Source organism: Equus przewalskii, chromosome X, assembly GCF_037783145.1.
Source record: "Equus przewalskii isolate Varuska chromosome X, EquPr2, whole genome shotgun sequence".
Classification (NCBI taxonomy): Eukaryota; Metazoa; Chordata; class Mammalia; order Perissodactyla; family Equidae; genus Equus; species Equus przewalskii.
This window is the reverse complement of record NC_091863.1, coordinates 77,496,350-77,516,223: the sequence shown is the minus strand read 5'-3', so window position 1 is coordinate 77,516,223 and position 19,874 is coordinate 77,496,350. Positions and strand designations below refer to the sequence as shown.

General features: G+C 40.8%; 1 long non-coding RNA gene across 5 annotated transcripts in view; it reads left to right on the top strand.

Moving 5' to 3' along the window:
* LOC139080947 (uncharacterized) overlaps positions 1-19,874 on the top strand; it is a 716,757-nt gene that overhangs the window by 132,450 nt on the left and 564,433 nt on the right. The window contains exon 1 of one of the 5 annotated variants that reach the window (XR_011535839.1): positions 11,391-11,507. The exons of 2 other annotated variants lie outside the window; for them this stretch is intronic. This is a non-coding gene — a long non-coding RNA (uncharacterized lncRNA). Of the gene's footprint in view, positions 1-11,390; positions 11,508-19,874 lie in introns of those variants that run through there. 2 more of the 5 variants (XR_011535835.1, XR_011535836.1) reach the window with 2 other exon arrangements.

Below are 19,874 nucleotides of genomic sequence, written 5' to 3'. Positions count from 1 at the left end.
CCGGGGTAAGGGTTTTGTTTTTGTTCTAATTGTAATGGAAAGTGACTGGAGGAGGTGTGAAGCAGGGTTTGATATGATATGACTTATATTAAAATAAAGCTGGCTCTGGCTGATACATGGAGAATTTGCAGCATATGTAGATAGCGCTGGAGGACTCAGGATATGTTTTACAGGTAGAGCAGGCAGAACTCGTTCAAGGTTTATTGTTGCAATTGTTATTATTAATACTCTGATGGTGATAAGAACTCTGGATTGGAGCTATGAGTAATTAGAGGCGTGCGATCCGTCAGGAGGCTCCTGGGATTATTCACAGAGTTAAAGTGAGAGGCTGGAGCAGGACTGTGGAAAGGAAAAGGGGGAAAGCACCGTGTTAATAAATTGAATTAATGAGTACCAAATGTTCACTTTAAGTAGGAATACTTAATGACTTATATGCAAGTGACTAATAAAGTTTAACATTAGCAGAGATTCAAAACGCACTTCCACAGTGAGATTGAAAATAAAATGGCTAATGGTTTCTTTTCTGTCCTTTAATTCCTGGTTAACTAATTACTTTTCTGTATTATCATTTCCTATCACATAAAACCATGATTCATTTAAAGTATTCTGTTGAGACGTGGTCAAAATACATCAGCAGAGACTTCAAATGAAATGACTGTGCACGAGTGGCACTCTCTTTTAACTTTGTACCGTAACTAAAGTCTTCCTTTGCTACACATGAACTTGAGGTGATTCTCCTGCATTCATGAATAAAAGTGAAAATAGACCTTCTGCCTGTTGTTTCATGTTTTGGGCGAGCCCGGTTACCTTAGCAGTGGCAATGAGTTGCTGACTATGTTGGCAATTTTCTTCCAACATTATGAGTTATCAGATAAGTCATCATCCTTGAAGTATGAAAGGGTGGCTTTTAGTTCCTCGTTTCTATTTTCCGGTGTTGATCGCTCAGGATAGACCTAGAGAGACTACACTTCAAAGGACTGGTCTAATATTTATGAAGTTTAATGCACAGTTACCTAGGTGACAAGACATTAGCCATAAAGGTTAAGGCTTATGGATATTAAAACTTTTAAAGAGCTCTTTGGCAGGTGTGAATTTTTATCAATTATTTCCTTACAGATGAGTGAAAAGAAGCCAGAATTTAGAATATACAAAATCATCAGAAAAAGACAGATAGGGCTCAGAAAAGATCCTGTTTAGCTCACCATTGCAATTATTATTTTTATTCTTTTTGAGTCTCAGATTTTTTGAAAGAGGATTAGGAAGTGGAATGAGAAAGAAAAGAAAACACCAGTGGACTTGTTGTCCAGGTATTTCATAAAACATCCAAAAGACACTAATTGCTAAGGTAATAAGATGGGCGTATCAGTTCTGATTCAATTACTATTAGAAAATAAAAGGTTTTAATAAAAATCATGTAACTATCATCAAATGAAACATTGCCTATGAGCAAGACTTTAAGCAAATAGCAACTTATGCCTCTTTAATGCATTTTTGTCACCTAAATGTGTATATTCACAATTGTTATTACTCTTTAAGTACTAATATATTCTCAGAAGTCACAATGAAATTTATAAGCCCTCTGTATTCGTCACCACTACTTAATTGAACTTAGGTATTGTAGCCTTTTAATGTCTCCACTGTTGGTATGTAGGCGGCTTTATCTATGTCTGTGGTTATCCATTTCACAATTTGGGAAGAGAGGCTGCTAGGCTTTGCTATATCCACGTGCACCTTTCAAATGGAAAACTCACGGGAAGCAAATGGTGAGGATTTTAACTCTGTGGGTGGAGACCATTTCATACAGGAAGGCAGAGGATGGAAGATGAAAGACAATTTGGGATCCCTTTTGTTCTTCTTTTATGTTTGCTTCTACTCTCTCCAGTTCTAATCTGTGGAGCTCAAGGCTGCCTCAAGGGCACCGGGTATTCAGTAAAGATGAGCTACCAATTCTTCAGCTTCTAGGAAAGTGGTCAGGTAAGTAAACTGTCAACACCAATTATTTTTCTTATCTTAAGAAGCTAGTTAACTCTGAACACTCCTTCCTTAGCATTTTCCAAAGTATAGTCCTCTCACATTCAAATCTGCCCTCAAATCTATCCAATTAAGGTGAACTGAAAAAAGAATTCCATCTTATTTCTAGAATTACTGTAAATGTCTTTAAATAGAGCCATACTATGGCATGTATGCTGTTTTAGCTATGAAGGTTTTGCAAAACGTATTTTTAAAATATCACTGGTCAGGAATTTATGCTAGAAACTTTATACATTATTAATTCTCACAGCCACTCTTTTTAAGAGGAAAATAGTTAATTTCATTTTACAGATTAAAGTCAGACTAATTAAGTTCATTGCCTAAATCACAGACCTTGTATGTGGTCAACCCTGGATTTGAATCCAGGTCTGCCTAATTCTAAAGCTGTTACCACTCAAAAATGAGGTTTTCCTACCCAATGCATATAAACAAGCCAATTAATTATGGCATTGGCTTTTGGGCAAAGAATTCAGCTTTATTCTGCGAGATTGATCTGCATGGAGACAGGGGGCGTGTACCCTCAGATCTGTCTCCCCTATTCAGGATTTGGGGCGAAAGTTGAGGTTAGGGAGACCAGGTGAGCACGTGGGAATGCTGGTGGGACAGGTTTCGATTGGTGGGCTTCGAGCATTTATGGTGAGCTTCCAAACATTTATGATGAGGTTCTAAACATTTTTGGTATGGTGGGGAAGGAATTTTAACACGGATCTTCCTGAGTGAGGGACCCTTTGCTTCTGATAAGAGTCCGACTTTTAAGTTCCTGTCATGTCCCAGTCCTTTGGTTCTGTGGGGAGAATTTTTGGTTCCGTGGCCATTTCAGGTCCAGATTTCTTCTTCTGTGAATGCTCTGTCTACGTGACTTTGCAAATTTTCTGAAAGACAATTCTTAATCACTCTGGTGATAAGAGATGGGGTCAGCTGAACTGGTCCTGGAGGGCCCGCAGTTACAGAGCCTCTTATTTTCTCACTATACATAATAGACGGCAGATCTTCAAGCTGCTTACAATTACACGAAAAAATTATCTTGCTTATTTCTCTTTCTCCTGATCCCAGCATGTAAGCCTCATAAGAACAGAAAGCTTGCCTTTCTTGTTCACTACTGTGACTCCAGGACTCAGAAAAGTTTCTGGTACATTGTGGGCACTCAGTAAATATTGTTGTATGAAAATAATCATTAAAGGTTTCTTGCTAATTTCAAATTAGATAGTTGTACAAGAAGTGCTAAAAGTGCCAAGTGAGTGCCGTAGGAGTTGGGCAGAGGGAGAGATTGCCATGGGATGGAGCTTACTACAGTAGTGTAGAGTAAACCATTGACCTCCAGGAAGGATCGCATACACCTCAGGGGTGTGTTCAAAATAATATATTAAAAGGGGGAAACAACACAGTAGATTTTCTAATCATTTTTGTTTTAGTTCATCCTTTTTTGATCTTGGTTGTCATATTTTATAACATACATATTATTATGACAATATATATGGTACAATATATATAATACAGTAATATATAATAACATATATACAACAGTAATATAATAATAAACATACATATATGGGAGGGCGAGTGCCAAAACGTTTTTACTGCTCGTTGTTTGTGCTTGGAGACTTGTGGTCCAGAGGGAGAAATCAACATAAGCAGACTCCTATAATTCAGCATTCTACTTGCTAATAGATGTCTATCCAAATCACTTCAGGAAGAAAGATAAGGGAATGGCCAATACTGCCTGATTTTGTCAAGGTGATGGTGGTGGTGGTAATGGTGTGTATGTCGGGGAAGGAGGTCAGAAGGTATCACAGAGAAGGTGACATTTTAAACAGAATCCTGTGGAATGGGTAGGTGAAATGGCAACGTTCAGAGAGAGTGAACACTTGCAAAGGTGCGGAGGCGTAAATGTCCTGATAAGTCTGTGGAACCATAAAGCATATCTGGATTGCTGAAGTAGAGGGAGTAGAATGGGGAGTAGCAGTGTATTATTACTGGGTTACATGCATCTAATATATAAGTATGCATATTGAAGATGAGTGCTCATTTATTAATAAGCTGGGTGGGGTACAGGATCAAAAAAATTGGAGCTCACTTAGTGAATTAGACTACAGGTAATAACATTCTGAACCAGGGTGGTGACTATGGAATATGAAGAAGAGGATATCAAGTGATATCCCCAGCAGAAGGATTAAAGCTTTTGGGGAGGGGAGAGCAATGGAGAAGAAAGAATTAAAGATGATTTCTAGATTTGAAGCCTGGGTGAGGATATTATAACACTGTCATAAGGTTATCATGAGGAGAGGAGGGCGGGTTTTTGAGGTAAGATAATTTTGGATATAGAACAAATTAGAGAAGGGATATGCAGATGTAAATAAAAAATACGGAACTGAAGATACAAGATGGGAACTCTGGAAGAAATTGGGGTAGGAGTCGAAATTTGAGAACCATTCTCATTATTCATTCATCAAACATTTATGAGCACCTACTCTGTGCCAGGCACATGCTAGACACTGGGGCTAGAGAGGGAAAAAGAGAGACATCACACCTGCCCTCAAGGTGTTTACTGTCAAGAGAGAAAGACAGACAATAAACAAAGTAAATGTTTTCATATAATTATAAATCACAGGGCTGGTCCAATGGCTTAGTGGTTAAGTTATGTGTTCTGCTTTGGTGACCCAGAGTTCATGGGTTTGGATCCTGGGTGCAGACCTACACAGCACGCATCAAGCCATGCTGTGGTGGCATCCCACATACAAAATAGAGGAAGACTGGCACGGATGTTAGCTCAGGGACAATCTTCCTCAAGCAACAAGAGGAAGATTGGCAACAGATGTTAGCTCAGGGCCAATCTTCTTCACACACAAAAAAATCATAAATCATGAAAAGTGTTGTGAAGGGTGGCCTACTTTAGATTGGGTGGTCAAAGAAAGCCTCTGAGGAAGTGCTATTTAACCTGAGAACTGATCAATGAGATGGGACCAGCCAGGCAAAACAGAAAGAAGGGCAGTTTAGAAATAGGGAACAAGCAGGATTGGATGTGAGACAGATCTTGGTGTGCTTAGGAATAGAAAGAAGGCCAGTGTGGCTGGAGCCACTGAGCAAAGGTCACATGGCACAGTATGAAGCGGAAGAGGAAGGCTGAAGCCAGATCATGCAGGGCCTTGAAAGCCATATAAAGAACTGTAAATTTTATTCTTCCTGTAATAGGAAGTTACTGAAAGCTTTTAACGGGGGGTGGGGGTGGGGAGGGAGTGCGCTCAATAAAATGATCTAATTTACCTTTGAGGTCCTTTTGGACTCTATAATACAGATAGTCACAGCATTGAAAACAGGTGCATTCTCAGAAGAAGAGAGTCTAAACACAGAAATCAGAAGGCGAGGGCTGAGTCTTAGGGGCTGCTCATCCTTAGGATATGAAGGGAGAGGGAGGAGGCAGCAGAGAGAAAAAGGAGTGCTCAGGGCTCAGTCAGAGAGGTCCATGTAAGAAAGCGTTTCGCAAGAGCGTCTGGTCCACAGTTAAATGCTGAAAAGATCATAGGGAGGAATGAAGGCTGAGAGAAAGCCTGTCTGCTTGGGAGCAGGAAACCATGTTGAAAGGGTGGCTTCCCTGGAGAACAATGAAGGTATAGTGGGGAGAGACTGCACTTCCGAAAATTTATTAGCCAATGGAAGGCCAAAGTAGAGTGATGGGTAGTAGATGCAGCAGGTTCAAGCAAGGGTCTTTTTACACTAGTGGAGACCTGTGGGAGTTTGGATTTGGGTGTGGGCCAGGAGAAGTGGAGAGCTGGTGGGAGACGGGAAAGGAGGCAACTGAAAATGTTTGAAAAATGTTTAATATTAGGGGATAACTTAAAGGCCAAGAACCTGGAGCCTATTGAAAGAGATGTGGCCAAGATCACAAGTGCTAATGGTAAACTGCAAGAGAAGACGGTTTCTGCTGTGGCTGGAGAGAAGGGTGAGAGAGTAGAAACAGCAAGAGAGAAACTTTGAAGTGAAGCGGCACAAGGTTTAGGGAGTCCATGGCAGTTGACATTGATTTTTCAATCAATCAAAATTAACAGCACACACTAAGGCAGTATATAGGCTCAATAAAATAAAGACTCCTACCGGAGGGAACTTTGGACTATCTTGTTGGTTTTGTTTTGGTTTTGATATTCCCTATGGTATCTAATGGCATCTTGTATTTGGCAGGTGCTCAGTTAACATAGGCTGGTTGTTTGATATCTCTGTTCTCAAGGAATTTACAACTGGGAACGACCCAATAACATATGCAGTATATGGTCATTTCCAAAAGCGTAATGCTGCTAATAAAGGCTACAGGAATTAAAAGGAAAGAAGTGTGCCTGCAGATTGAGCTGATGTGGGAATGCTTACAGAATAGCTGAGTCATTCCCTGGGCCCTAATGCTTGCCTAGGATTTAAATGTAGATTTGGCAATAAACTAGAAGTGGGCATCTTCTATATCAGGGGTTGGATAGCGACCTCATGGGGAACTGGAAAGATCTGGACGCTGTACAAAATATGGTAGAAAATCAGCAGGAGCTTATTCAAGAATTTGCTGAGATGTGGAAACAGAAGGATCAAAGTGAGAAAGGGACTTGAACCTGTGTCAGGAGGCTGCAAGTTTAGGAGTCTTTTGTACTGGCCCACGTCCTCCCAAAGTAAAAGTGTAACTAGGCATTTCAGTCTAATTTGGGATGAAGGCCAGGAAATTCTATTCTGTAATCATTTCCAGACTCTCCTTTCTAAAGTAAAGATACAATTCTGTTATTCCCTTGCTCAAAAATACTCAATGGTTCCCTAGTGCCTACACAATGAACATACAGACTTAGCGGCCTAGCACTGAAGGGAATTCACAGTAAGTTTCCAAACATTTTCACGCTTGTTTCTAATTATACCATATACATACCACATACTCTTGCCAATTAGACTAGAAACTGTTTCCTAATGATGCTGTGTGCTTCCTAGCCTCCATCCCTCTGCTCATGAGATTAACTCCACCTCCACTCTGATCTGTGTCAAAACCTTACCTCCTATTTATTTATTTATTTATATTTTGGTGAGGAAGATTGGCCCTGAGCGAACATCTGTTGCCAATCTTCCTCTTTTTGCCTGAGGAAGATTTGCCTTGAGCTAACATTTGTGCCAATCTTCCTCTATTTTGTGTGTAGGTTGCCGCCACAGCATGGCCGCTGACAAGTGGGGTAGGTCCGTGTCCGGGAACTGAACTGGGGCCATTGAAGCGGAGTGCACTGAACTTAACCACAGTGCTGGCCCCCTAAAATCTTAGCCCCCTTTTAAAGACCAGTTTCAAATGCCAGCATCTCCTCCATAAAGTCTTTCCTGCCCCTCCCACAAGGGGAATTTTCTTTCTTGTATTAATTTCCATAGTACTTGGGACCTCACACAAATTTACAATGTGCCTCATATTGGAGATCTTTTTAAGGCTACCTAATTCCCAATCTCATCTTCTAACCCCTATGAAATTTCAAATGACTTGGTGACAGATGTGGATACTGGTCATTTTTGGGTCCCCTCAGAACCCAGCATAAACAGTTGTTGACGCGGACTGATGTGGAACTCGAATGAGGTAAGGGCTCGATGTAGTTGGGGAGGCACCAGTGAAAGGTGTTGCTGATAAGAGATCCCTCAACCTTTGCCTTGTGAGGAAGCTTGGCAGTCTCTGTGAAACATGGAATCATTGAATCTTTAAGATTACTGTTTTACACATGCTAGTAATTTCCATTATCACTATTTACATCCAGTGTAGCAATTTCCTGTTGTAGCACTAAGAAATCTTATGATCCTTTTTGAGTTCTAAGTGGACTGAGCAGACCAGTATAATATTTGCCATGTGATGTACGGAGGCAGCATTATAGAACGTAAAGAGAGAATGCTTTGAATTCCGGCAGACCTAGCTTTGAATCCTTGATGTCTTACTTAATAGTTCTGTGTAATTTTGTGGCCTGCCCAACATCTATTCCCTCTTCTTTTGGTAATTTCTGAGTGATTTTCCTTTTAGAGAATTATTTCTTTCCTGTTATTAATCCATGGGGCCTGAGGTAGAGCTAACAAGGCTCCCCTCAACCCCCCCTGAAGTTCCCAGGGAAGGCATGCGACCTAGGTCTGGCCAATCGGCGTATTCTGTATCTCTGGCTGAAGCCAGGCTGATGAGACTCAGCTGGGAAAATGAAACGCTGTTTGTTGAGAGGATGGGATATAAGACTGAAGCTGCTGGCTGTCATTTCTCTACAACCAGGATCAAGCCTGTGCAAGAATAAAGCCAATGCAGAGAATAGCAGAACTGAGTGACGGAGATAAGAGAAAGAGACATGGGGGCCGGCCTCGGCCGAGTGGTTAAGTTCGTGCGCTCCGCTTCGGCGGCCCAGGGTTTCGCTGGTTCTGCTCCTGGGCACGGACATGGCACCACTTGTCAGGCCATGTTGAGGCGGTGTCCCACATAGCACACCAGAAGCACTCACAACTAGAATATACAACTATGTACCAGGGGGCTTTGGGGAGAAGAAGAAAACAAAGATTGGCAACAGACGTTAGCACAGGTGCCAATCTTTAAAAAAAAGAGAAAGACATGACGACATCATCATTCAGCCTCTGCATGCAGCCATAGGTGAAAGCAGTTTACTCCTTACTCCACCTCCTACCCCTGCAGACTTTCAGTTATGTGAGCCAATGAACAACTTGTTTGTTCCTTAAGTCAATTTGAGTGGAGTTTATTTTACTTGTAATCAAATAACACTAAATAGATATACTACCTGACCTCGGGAAAGTCATTCATAGTCTCTGTAAGGCTCAAGCCATCTATAAAAAAGGAAGAATCCTCTTTTACCCATCACACAGGGACTATTAGGAGGCTCATATATATGTGAAACGTAAGTGAACATTTTGAAAACTATAAATGTTTGTAAAAAAGAGGCTAGGTTCAGTGTCTTTGATTCGAGAAACAAACCATATTGTTTACTATGATTATGTTTTCTTTAAAAAACAAAGAAACATTATTCAGTCAACCAATATAGTCAATGGAAATGCAAAAGGCTGTGCCCAAACCATTATAAATATCTCACCACAGGATTTCTCTTTGATGACTAAAATCACAGATTTTTTTCTTTTTTAGCAAAGAACATGAAAACCTACTTATTATTCCACCTAGAATATGCAAGAGCTAGCATTTAACTTTAAGGCTGGTTCTTAAAGGCCTGCACGAAAGTTTTGAAATAAAGATTTGTTGCTGTCTCATATCCTCCACCTATTCAACTTTTAATTCTGAGTATAGGTTGTAAATATGTTGTTAGAGCAAAGCATTTAAGAAATGGCAAAATCCAACCTTGGAACATCGCATTAGTCACTCCAAGGAGATATATTTGAAAATTGGTTCAAAGACTGTCTACCACCTTTTTCCTCCCACTCCTTTCCTTATATATCATATTATATTTGATGAACCAGTCACTTAAATAATAATCTGTGTGATCTGAAAAAACGAATGCAATTGCCAAAGCAGCCTTATTTATATCCTGGCACCTCCAGGACCTAGAATCAGCCGCATTTTTAAATACGCCTCAATTATAGGAAGAAGCTTGCATGCGAGAGCAGGCAGGCAGGTGTGGGACGGGTGGAGAAACTGTTAATCTATTCCGATGTATGTTCACCTAAGGACATGAACTCTCATCCTACTTTTGGGCTTGGAAATCTCTCCTGAAGTTTCTGAACCCAGGGATTGCATGTTTAATTTTCGCTTGTTTTGTAGTAAAGGACTGACATAAGGATGTAAATGGCGCTTGCAAAATTCTATTTTAAGGCCCAGAGATAAGCTAGCACAGCAGAATAATATTTAGAAAGTAAGCATAGGGAGTTTAAACAATTGTCTCCTTCATGTCAGAAAGATGGTCTTGCTTTTAGTTTTTTCCATCTATTTTCACTGGCTAGAAATGCTAAGAAATGCATATCTTCAGGGGGAAAATTGGTGTGTGTGCCACAGTATTCTATGCAAATGAATTCCGTAATGGAAAAACCATCACTCATGCGTCTACGAATATAGTTTCTTATATTCACTATAGATCCTGATGGACCATCCTTTTTTTCCCCTTGACATCTGAGGAGTATGTCCCAGCAATTTAAAAAAAGAAATCCTTAAGGTGCTTCTTCTTAATACAACTGTGAGGAAAGCAAATATATTAACTCAGTATTCAGCAGGATACATGCTTTTAGTGTCCACAATTTAATGAAATCCAGGACTATTTCATTTTTTCCAAATTAACCCACCAATGAATAGAAGGGTTCTGACATATTCCTCATTACTAGAAGAATATCAAACACCTAAAAGTGATAGTCTCTGTCTGTGGGCCCCTGTTAGATAAGGGACGGAAACATGTCTTTCCACATGGGGCCATGAAGGTGTAGCTTTTTAAAGTAGTTTTAATAAACAGATAAAGCTCCTAATGCTGCACACAGTTGCTCTTCCTCCTGCTTGGTATCCAGCAGCCCTAGAACTCTGTTTTACAAAAGAGGCATACTGATTTGAAGGATGATGACGCTGAGAAGCAGAAAGCTTAAATGATTTATCTATCACCCCAGAGCCAAGAGGTGGTAGACACGGGATTTAAAAGTAGGTCTGAAAAAATAAAGCAAGTCTGTTTGATACCTAAGTCAGCGGTCTTAACCACGGCGTTGTCCTACCTCTCAAGTGAAAAGTGACTTAAAATGTCAGCAGAGTGCCCATTTCTACAAGATACCAACTCGGACTCTTGGAAGCAGTCATGCAAGTCGTCGTCGTCCGTCGTCCCCCCCGCCCCCCGCCCCACCGCGACCCCTCTCTATTGCTAGTTCCCATCCTCACCCCTATTTCTCTATCTTCCATCACAATCAGCAATAATGACTTTTTACGGCGACCATAAAAGTATACCGAACGTCCTTGTTTTAAAAATACGAAAACTAACTTGGACTGAAGAATGACTTGTTCAAGGTCACATAACCAATCAGAAGCAGTACAAATACCAGCACAAATCGGCTTCTTCGGTCCCATGCTGTCTCTAAAGAGAAAACGACATTCACAACACAGTGCGTAGTTTCTTATTCATGATGGGCTAGTTATGGGCTAGCTATATACGGATTACCTATATGCATATATATGTATTCTGAGGTCAATTGAATAAACAAGGGATAAAACGCACCTGGAGCACTGGAGCATTGTAAGCACTATATTAACCTCAAAGGTATCAAATTATTGTGTCGAAAACAGCAAAGCTGGAGCCTGGACCCAGTGCCTCGGCCATGATTGGGACGGATTGTTTACGGGATCAGAAGGTAGACAGGAAGGAGTCCCGCCAGCCCGCCTCCCTCCCGCCTCGCAGCCTCCCTCTAGCGCCCCCTAGCTTCCGCCCGAACAGACCCAGCGGCCAGGGAACCGGCGGGAAGCGTGGTTCGCAGAGTTGCAGCCGCGGCGGCGGCGCAAAGTACCATCACAGAGCAGAGCATAGAAGGTGAGTGTGAGACATACTAACCTCCTATCTGCCACCCAGTAGCTGGCACCGAGGATCCTAGGGAAAAGACAGAGTTCTTTCCTCTCCTGCACCTCCGCCGCCATTAACATATTTGTAGCCGGCTCTGAGACTCATGGCTGAAGGAATAATTATTTCTGTGGGAGGTGGGTAGCATCTTATCTTTAAATCCTGATCTTCGGAGGATATCCTTTGTGCCTTGGGGCTTAATGGATTCCTGGCTTCTGCTTCCCCCGCTCTATGGAGACTGTTCTAACATCATTTCATAACCCTTTGTTTGCTAAATCCCAAAGATTCTTTTCCATGCTCCTTCGGTTTTTCTTTGGCACGTCATATTGGCATGTACAATGTACATTTCCTTCTTAAAATTCTTTCCGAAGCGCGTATCTCTTTTTGCTTCTTTCTGCCTAGTGCCACCTTTTTCTCGGCTTTACCCACTCCTCTTCCTCTGCCCACCCCCCAAGTCTTGGTGCTCTTTCGAGTTCTGTCCGAGCTTCCTTTCTGTTTTCCCCTTTCGTGGGTGATCTCATCCGGCCCTACACATTCAGCGACACCCCATATATCAATGACTTTCGAACTACGTTGGTAATCCAGACTTCTTTCTTGAAATCTGATTGCACGTGTCTCTCTCCTGAACAGCTCTACTTGAGCGACCCATTGACTCTCAGACCTAAAATGTCCAAAACAAAACTCATTATCTTCTCTCCGTGGAATCTGTTCGTTCTTCTGCATTCTCTTTCTTTGATGAATAATATCAATGCCCATTAAATCACCCAAGCTAGAAAACTTGGAGTCATTTTTGACTAATTTATCTCTCCCTCCGCTCCTGAATCCAATCATTCATCAAGTCTTATTGATTATCCTGTCGCTTAAATATCACTTGATTCTGTTTCAGGCTTCTCGTTCCCACAGGTGCTGCTTATTAGTTCAGGCTCTCCCCATCTCTTGTCCTGACTCTTATAATAAGCTCCTGACTAGAATTCCTGCTTCCAGTTTCTCTCCTCTCCCGAACATCCTCCGTGTTATCATCAAGATTAGCTTTCTGAAAAACAAATCTGGTCATGCCACTCCTTTATTTTTAAAAAAGTCATGAGCAATGACAAAAAGAACCACTCCTCTGTCTTCCCACTTCCTAGAGAGTAAATTATAATGTCCCTCCCTCTTTCTCTGAGTAAACTCCCAGTAATTCTGTGAGACCTAGCTCGATTAACCTAGTTGTGTGGAGTCTTCCTTGACTCATCCAGAAAAAAATTTCTTTGCAGTGTTTCCTCGTCACTTTGCATTTACTTGTATTAGCATTCATCCCTTTGGATTGTGCTTACTGTTTTACGTGTCTGCTTCCCACACCAGCACTATGGGCTCTCCAAAGCCCAAGGACCTTGTTTTAGTCATCTTTGTATTTACAGCACCTGGCATAGTGCCTGGAACGTTCTAGAAACTTAAAAAGCATTTGTTAAATGAATGAGTCAATGAATACGTTCATGTGGACACGGGGAAAATCTCTGGGAACAAGTTGTGACTTCACCCAACTTTTCTACTCAAAGTATATTGGAATGCAAGTGAGTGAGGATAACTATGAATTGGATCAATAAATAAATCACTTTCAGACTTGCTTTTTTAAAAATATTATTAAAAACATATTATTTGCAGTACACCTCAAGATTGATCTGAGCACCGTGATGTGTCATAACCCCGCAGTTGAGAGTGGCTGTAAAAAACCAAGAAAGTGCGCATCCTCTCTGTCTCTGAAAATATAGATCTGGTGCTTTTTAGGTTTGGAATTAAGCCTTACATGTTTCTTTTAAAGTTTTCTTTTTTCATGCTTTAGTGTTTTGCGCATACACACACCCTGAAGCCTTTGATGATGAACTCATTTTTGTCAATCTAGTACATATATCGCTGCCCTTTCTTATAAATGCAGCCCCCGGGTCAGCGTTAGAGCACCCTGCAAGGATGTTTGTACTATCTTATTTCTTGTGGTACTTATTCCATGTGTAAACAGCATTTTTGCACTTCTCGGGTTGTCATTGCAGGTCCTTCAGAACATCATGTAATTTTTCAAAGAAATAATGAAAATAGCAAATTGTTTTTTTAAGAGAATTTAGGGAAAGGGGCTGTAAAGTTTTATGTGTACTTACAGGCTCCAGTGGCTCTTCTAACTCTAAATTCTGTGATTTTATGACTAAACTCTTGCACTGGGCTAAAGGGAAAGGATCATTTCTTCTTCTGAAAGGAGAAACTGAGTCAACTAGAAGTGGCATAGAGACCGCAAAGTCTTTGATTACTTTCAACTGCTCTTCTAGAAAGTGGGACCACGACAGGACAACTTTCCATAATCACTCCTCTTATAGTATTCACAAATAGTGTAAGTTAAAAAATTTTGTGGAGCTGGCCCGGTGGCACAGCAGTTAAGTGCGCACTTTCCGCTTCTCTGCCTGGAGTTCACTGGTTCAGATCCCGAGTGCGGACATGGCACCGCTTGGCAAAAGCCATGCTGTGGTAGGCGTCTCACATATAAAGTAGAGGAAGATGGGTATGGATGTTAGCTCAGGGCCAGTCTTCCTCAGCAAAAAGAGGAGGATTGGCAGTAGTTAGCTCAGGGCTAATCTTCCTCCGAAAAAAAGAAAAATTTGCATTCTCCCTAAAGTATATTCATGCAGCAGATTTTGAACCCTGAATACTTTTCGTTTGTGGGAAGCCCCTCCTTTCTTGAAGAGAAGCCTATTTTTCATATGCTAGTTTATGTGTGTAAGCGAGGATTTGACACAGACAAACCGTCTCTGGATTTTCCTGATGTTATTCAGAAGGCTCTTAGAAAACTTGCCTTGTATTTTAAAAAGGTAAGAAACTCAAAGATCTCTATCAAAATAAACTATGTTAAAGATAGTACACAAGAGTACTTTTCTGAAGGGGAGCAGAAGCACACGTTGTTAAAGCAGTTTTTTTTTTCCTGGAAGATGTCACTGAGTTTAATTAAGTATTTGTATAACAAATGTCCTCATTGTGCCCCAACATGGAGCTCTTAGGTTAGATACAACTTCCCTCATATAGGAATCATGCACAATCAGGTGAGATTAGAAAGACTTTGCTCTGACAAGTCTGAAAAACGTGGGACACAAGACAAATAGTGATCCATATAAGTACCATGGGAGGAACCTTGTGCTGGAGCTCCCTACACCAGTTCAGCCCACTAGGAAAGGTCAGGAAAGCTGCTAGTCGCACCTGCCACTCGATTGTGAGACCTGCACCAAAGGAGGCTTTGAATGGCCCCGTTAGCAGTCTGATGAGGGCCTGGTGTTCGTGTTCCATGATTTTATTTGGTCGTGTGAGGTAACTTAATAGACTCGTTGTACTGAGAAAATTTAAGCAAGTAACTTGAATTTCACTATCCCAAAGAATGTGCTATTTTTCCTGGCTTGTTTTGGAAACAGGGCAGGCTCTGTGGTCTCGGCGCCAGGCAGTTACGGCAGTGAGGGAAGCTTCCCAGGATGAAGTCAGTACCTTGGCCTCAGTGACGGGGCACGTGTGTATCGAGGTGGATATTGACCTTTGACAGCTTTCAGAGGCCAGAGAGCTCTTTTCAGTTCCAAACCTTTTGTAAATGCTCTCTGCCTTTGACAAAGCTCATCTTCTTAGCCCTTCTTCGTGGCTGTATAGATCAGTGATTGTGGTGACAATCCCATTTTGAGGACAGAGGAAAAGAATTCTTACCAACCAGTGCGTCTTTTGACCTTCCTAGACCTACATAGGAAATTACTAGATTTCTCGGTACAGAGGAACTGATAAGATCGGAATGGCTTTTTTCTCTGCTTGTTTCCTGTAGAGGGTATATTGCTTATTTAACACATTAGCATGAGATGCTGCCCATAGGAAGAAGAGCAGAGGGAAAGTTGAAAGGAGGTACCTCCTGCTCTGTCTTGCCTTACTAGGTTGGCGTGGAGAGAGTGTAGTTGTAAGAGCTGTCTTGGTATGTCCAGTTCATGGGTTACCTGCCGGGGACTCAGACTCCTTTGCCTTAGAAGTATTTCTTTGGTGTTTCATCGTCCACAGGACAGGAAGAAATACAGATTCGTTCATTATATATATATTTTTCTTACTTCAGTTTTCTTATTTTTCCTTTGCTCTCTTACCACTCTTTTCTTCTGCCGCTCTCAAGTTTCTACTTTCCTCGTTCCACCTCCCGCCGGGTTCCCATGGGAATGGCTGGCTCATAAATTTAAATGACTAGCGCTGGGTGGCTAAGCAAGTAGATTCTCTGTCATGTGGCCTCAACTCCAAGCAATAATATTTTCAGTGCTTATCCATAGATTCTTGCAACATATCTGAACTTCTGTGGCCTGCCCAAATCTATCAGACTAGAAGTCCCCGAAGACCTGGCTATTCTGTAAGATTTACGATTCTTCTCGCTTTTAGTCAAGTAGGGACTGCATCTATCTTCTGGGAGATAAGTATTTTCAATTCCACTGTTGTCCGAAACAAGGTGGCGCATTTTTTAAAGAGACAATGTGATATAGAGGAAGGGGCATCGACCTGGGAACGAGTGCTAACTCAGCTACTAACTACTAATGTGACTTTGGTAACCTTGGACTAGTTGCTTACTCTCTGTGGGTCTCAGTTTCCTTATATGAAAAGAAATAACTCCGTCAATCTGTGTGGTTTTTAGATTGACATTCAGTAAATAATTTACAATGTCGGCAATTTATCTTTCCTTTACACAGATCGAATCTGAACTGTAAAATTAGGTGTACATCCTGTGGAATAAATAGAGTCTATACTGGATAACAGCAATTAGGCATTTAAGCAGGAAATAGATGGTGTATGCAAAGGTGCATGCACAAGTGTGTTATAATGCCTTTAAAAATAATGTTTTTTCGTAGTATATGAATAATACATGTTCTGTTTTGGTTATTTATTGCTGCTTTACAAACCACCAAAATGTAGTGTCTTAAATGGCAACATGTTATTATTTATCATCTTTTTATGGATGACTTGGCCTCAAGTGAGTGGTTCGTCTGTTCCGTGTACTGGTGCTGCCGTCATCTCAGGCCTTGATTGAGTTAGGGAATCCAAGATGGCTTCACTCCCATGCCTTAGTGGGCATGACTTAGTGTGCTCAGCCACGACACTGGCAAGGCTGAGCCTCTGTCTCCATGTGATCTCTCCCCTTAGTTTCTCCATGAGGGTAGCTCGACTTCTTTCATGGTGGCTCAGGGCTCCCAAAAGCACAAAAGTGGAAGCTTCTAGGCCTTCTTAAGTCTTGGGCTTTGTAGCTCACACACTGTCACTACTGCCTCATTCTTTGGTTAAAGAGAGTCATTGAACTAGCCAAGATTCACAGGCATCGTTCCGTGAGGACTGTCTTTGGAGATAAGCTACTTTATGCTCATTATTTAAAAAAAAAAAAAGGAAAAAAATTGGAAAATACAGAAAATTGTAAATAAGAAACTAAGGTAAAAGTTGTCCAGAAATATCTTAAGATTTGCCACGAAAAACATACTTACAGGGGGCTGGCCCCGTGGCTGATTGGTGAAGTTCGCACGCTCTGCTTCGGTGGCCCAGGGTTTTGCCGGTTCAGATCCTGGGCGCAGACATGGCACTGCTCATCAGGCCATGTTGAGGCGGTGTCCCACATGCCACAACTAGAAGGACCCACAACTGAAATATACAACTATGTACCGGGGGGATTTGGGGAGAAAAGGCAAGGGAAAAAAAAAAAGAAGATTGACAACAGTTGTCAGCTCAGGTGCCAAAAAAAACCCCCAACATAGTTACAAAATAACATGCACCTTCTAATACCATTTTGGGTTAAAAATGGGTGTGTGTGCATACAAGGTAAAAAAGTCTGCAAGAGAAAATAAAAGATTTAAAATAGTCATTTTTGTTTTATGGAATTATGGATGATCATTATTTTCTTTATCTCTCTTTTCTAACATTTCAATAATGCATGTGCACTACTTATATAAAAGATCGAATCAATTTAAGTCCCACCACCCAGTGATAACCACTGTTAATATTTGGTGGATTTCTTCCTACTCATTAAACATTCTTTGAATACACGATTTTACTTGTTATATCTTATTTTATTATATAGATGTATTATGATTTATTTAATCATTTCCCTACTGCTGTGCCTTTAGGTTGTTTATTTATTTATGTATGTGTTTATTGTTATTTTAAACAATACAATGAACATTTTGGTACATATTTGACTGTATCGTTTATGATTTTCTTAAGATAAAGTAATAGAAGTGAAGTTTCTGAGTGAAAGGGGGTGAATTTTCAAGGCTTTCAATGAATGTTGCCAAACTGCTTTCCAGACAGTTAGAAAAATTTGTTCTACTGTTTTCCTCTCTCTGGTAGAGGCCCTAATCTGAATCAGGACCGATAGTTGTAGATTAATTGAGAAAATTAAAGTAGAGGATAATAAAATATATATATGTGCGTATATGTACGTATATACACGTGTTATAGCATTTTTATTTTAATCTAAAACTTATAAATACGTGTGTGTTCATTTTCTAGCCTTCTGCCATATGGTCATGGACTTTTCTTTGGATATGATCCCGCTTACTCGATTTCGCTTTTGTTTGGTGCTATGCTGATAAATGTTTAACAACCAACGTTCTGGGAAAAATAGCACTGATTGTTGCATTTGATGATTTCTATGGTGTAAATACTTCCACCCTGGCCACTTTTATGCTACTAACCTGGTACCAAATGTGGAATTGGAAAGAAATGTGGAGTAGCGCACCATTATACTATATTTCCACTATATAGATAGAATAAATGTAAATAACCTCAACAATATAGATAATTGTAAAATGTGAAATATTTAGGAAGTGACAAGTCTTTAGTGTTCAATGCTTGTTTTAAAATATACCTTATTTAATTCTCAGTTTGTGTCATTTAATTATTAATAACAGCAGTGTTTAACAATAGGCTCCCCAAATTCCTGAAAACCTGATAATTGGCTCCTGTGCGCCAGTACAAGCTGGCTCCAGCACACTACTGGTTTTGTCTTTCTCAGAAACCACAACATAATGCCTCCTCTATGATTTCCAGTTTTGGTTTCTTTGAAGTAAAAGACCAATTTAAAAGCACTTGTTATGAAATTTGTGTGGAGTCCTTCTGGATGTTTATGACTCCTGCTCCCAACCAATCTTTTATGGTTGTTGCACCCACATCTAATTTGACTTTTTTATTTAAGTAACTCGTCTTTATTGAGTTACAATTTAATTTTCATGGAGATGAATCTGTTCTTTTCTCTTTGCACTTATACTTCCCCATCATTATTTTATGTAATATGCAAAGTAGAGCTGGCATCAGCAAGCTGGTGAATAATTACAGCTAGCTCTTGGTAAACAGCTAACTCAATTGGCGAGAGCAGAATTGCCCAGGCCTACGCAACCACGAGGGTCTTCTGGTTATGTGCATTCAACATACCATGGGCATGGGGACCACTTAGGCAAGTACTGTATTTTGTACTCTGTTTCTTTCATCTGAGGACAGTTCTATAGTAAAATGCCTGACAATGAGCTGGATAATGAAGATGTCTGCCCTCTTCCTTTCAGTGGGGATTTATTTTACTGGCTCATCCATGCTGTTTCCCCCATGACCAATAGGAAGGATTTGTGAGAGGGCTGGGTGGAATCATAGGGAAGATATGTCGCAGCCAACTAGCCCAGGAAACAATTACGTCCGTGACCTTATGCTCTAGGGGTCCGAACCACTGGATTCTAGCTAATGAGGCTCTTGACATTATCTTTTTCTTGACATTTGTCTCTTCTCTTACTTTATATTCCGTTTAAGTAGTTATTAAGTCAAACCATGTGAGAGCCAAGAGGTCCTTACAGAGCAACTCCAATGCCCTTATTTTATAGCATTTCTCTCAAACTCTGTCCCAGGGCCGTGCTTCTCTTGTTATTTTGATGCGTGTAGCTCAAGAACTTGCAGTTGTAACGCTAACAAAGAATTTCCTGCAGAAGATTGGCATTTTGTATTATGTATCTGGGCCGCCCCCTCAAAAGTGTGGCTGGATAACTGAGGTTTGAGGATACTAATAGTTAAGCAACTGGAGAAGAATCTCCAGTGCTACTTATCAGGAACCTGTAATCGTATTAGAAAGGTAAACAAGACTCCATTAAGTGAAAATGTCAAGAGATGTTTGTGAAACTTTCAAATTTCCCCTGAGCCTCAAGTTAGCCAAAAGACCAAAGGCAATCAGAGAGGATTTCGACTGTTCCTTTGTTTTAGGTAATTGTTGCCAGCAGTGCCATTTCCTTCCTGCTTTCTGGCTGGAGGCGTCTTCATAACCTTCTTGTACAGAAGAGGTTTTAGAATTCTTCGAAC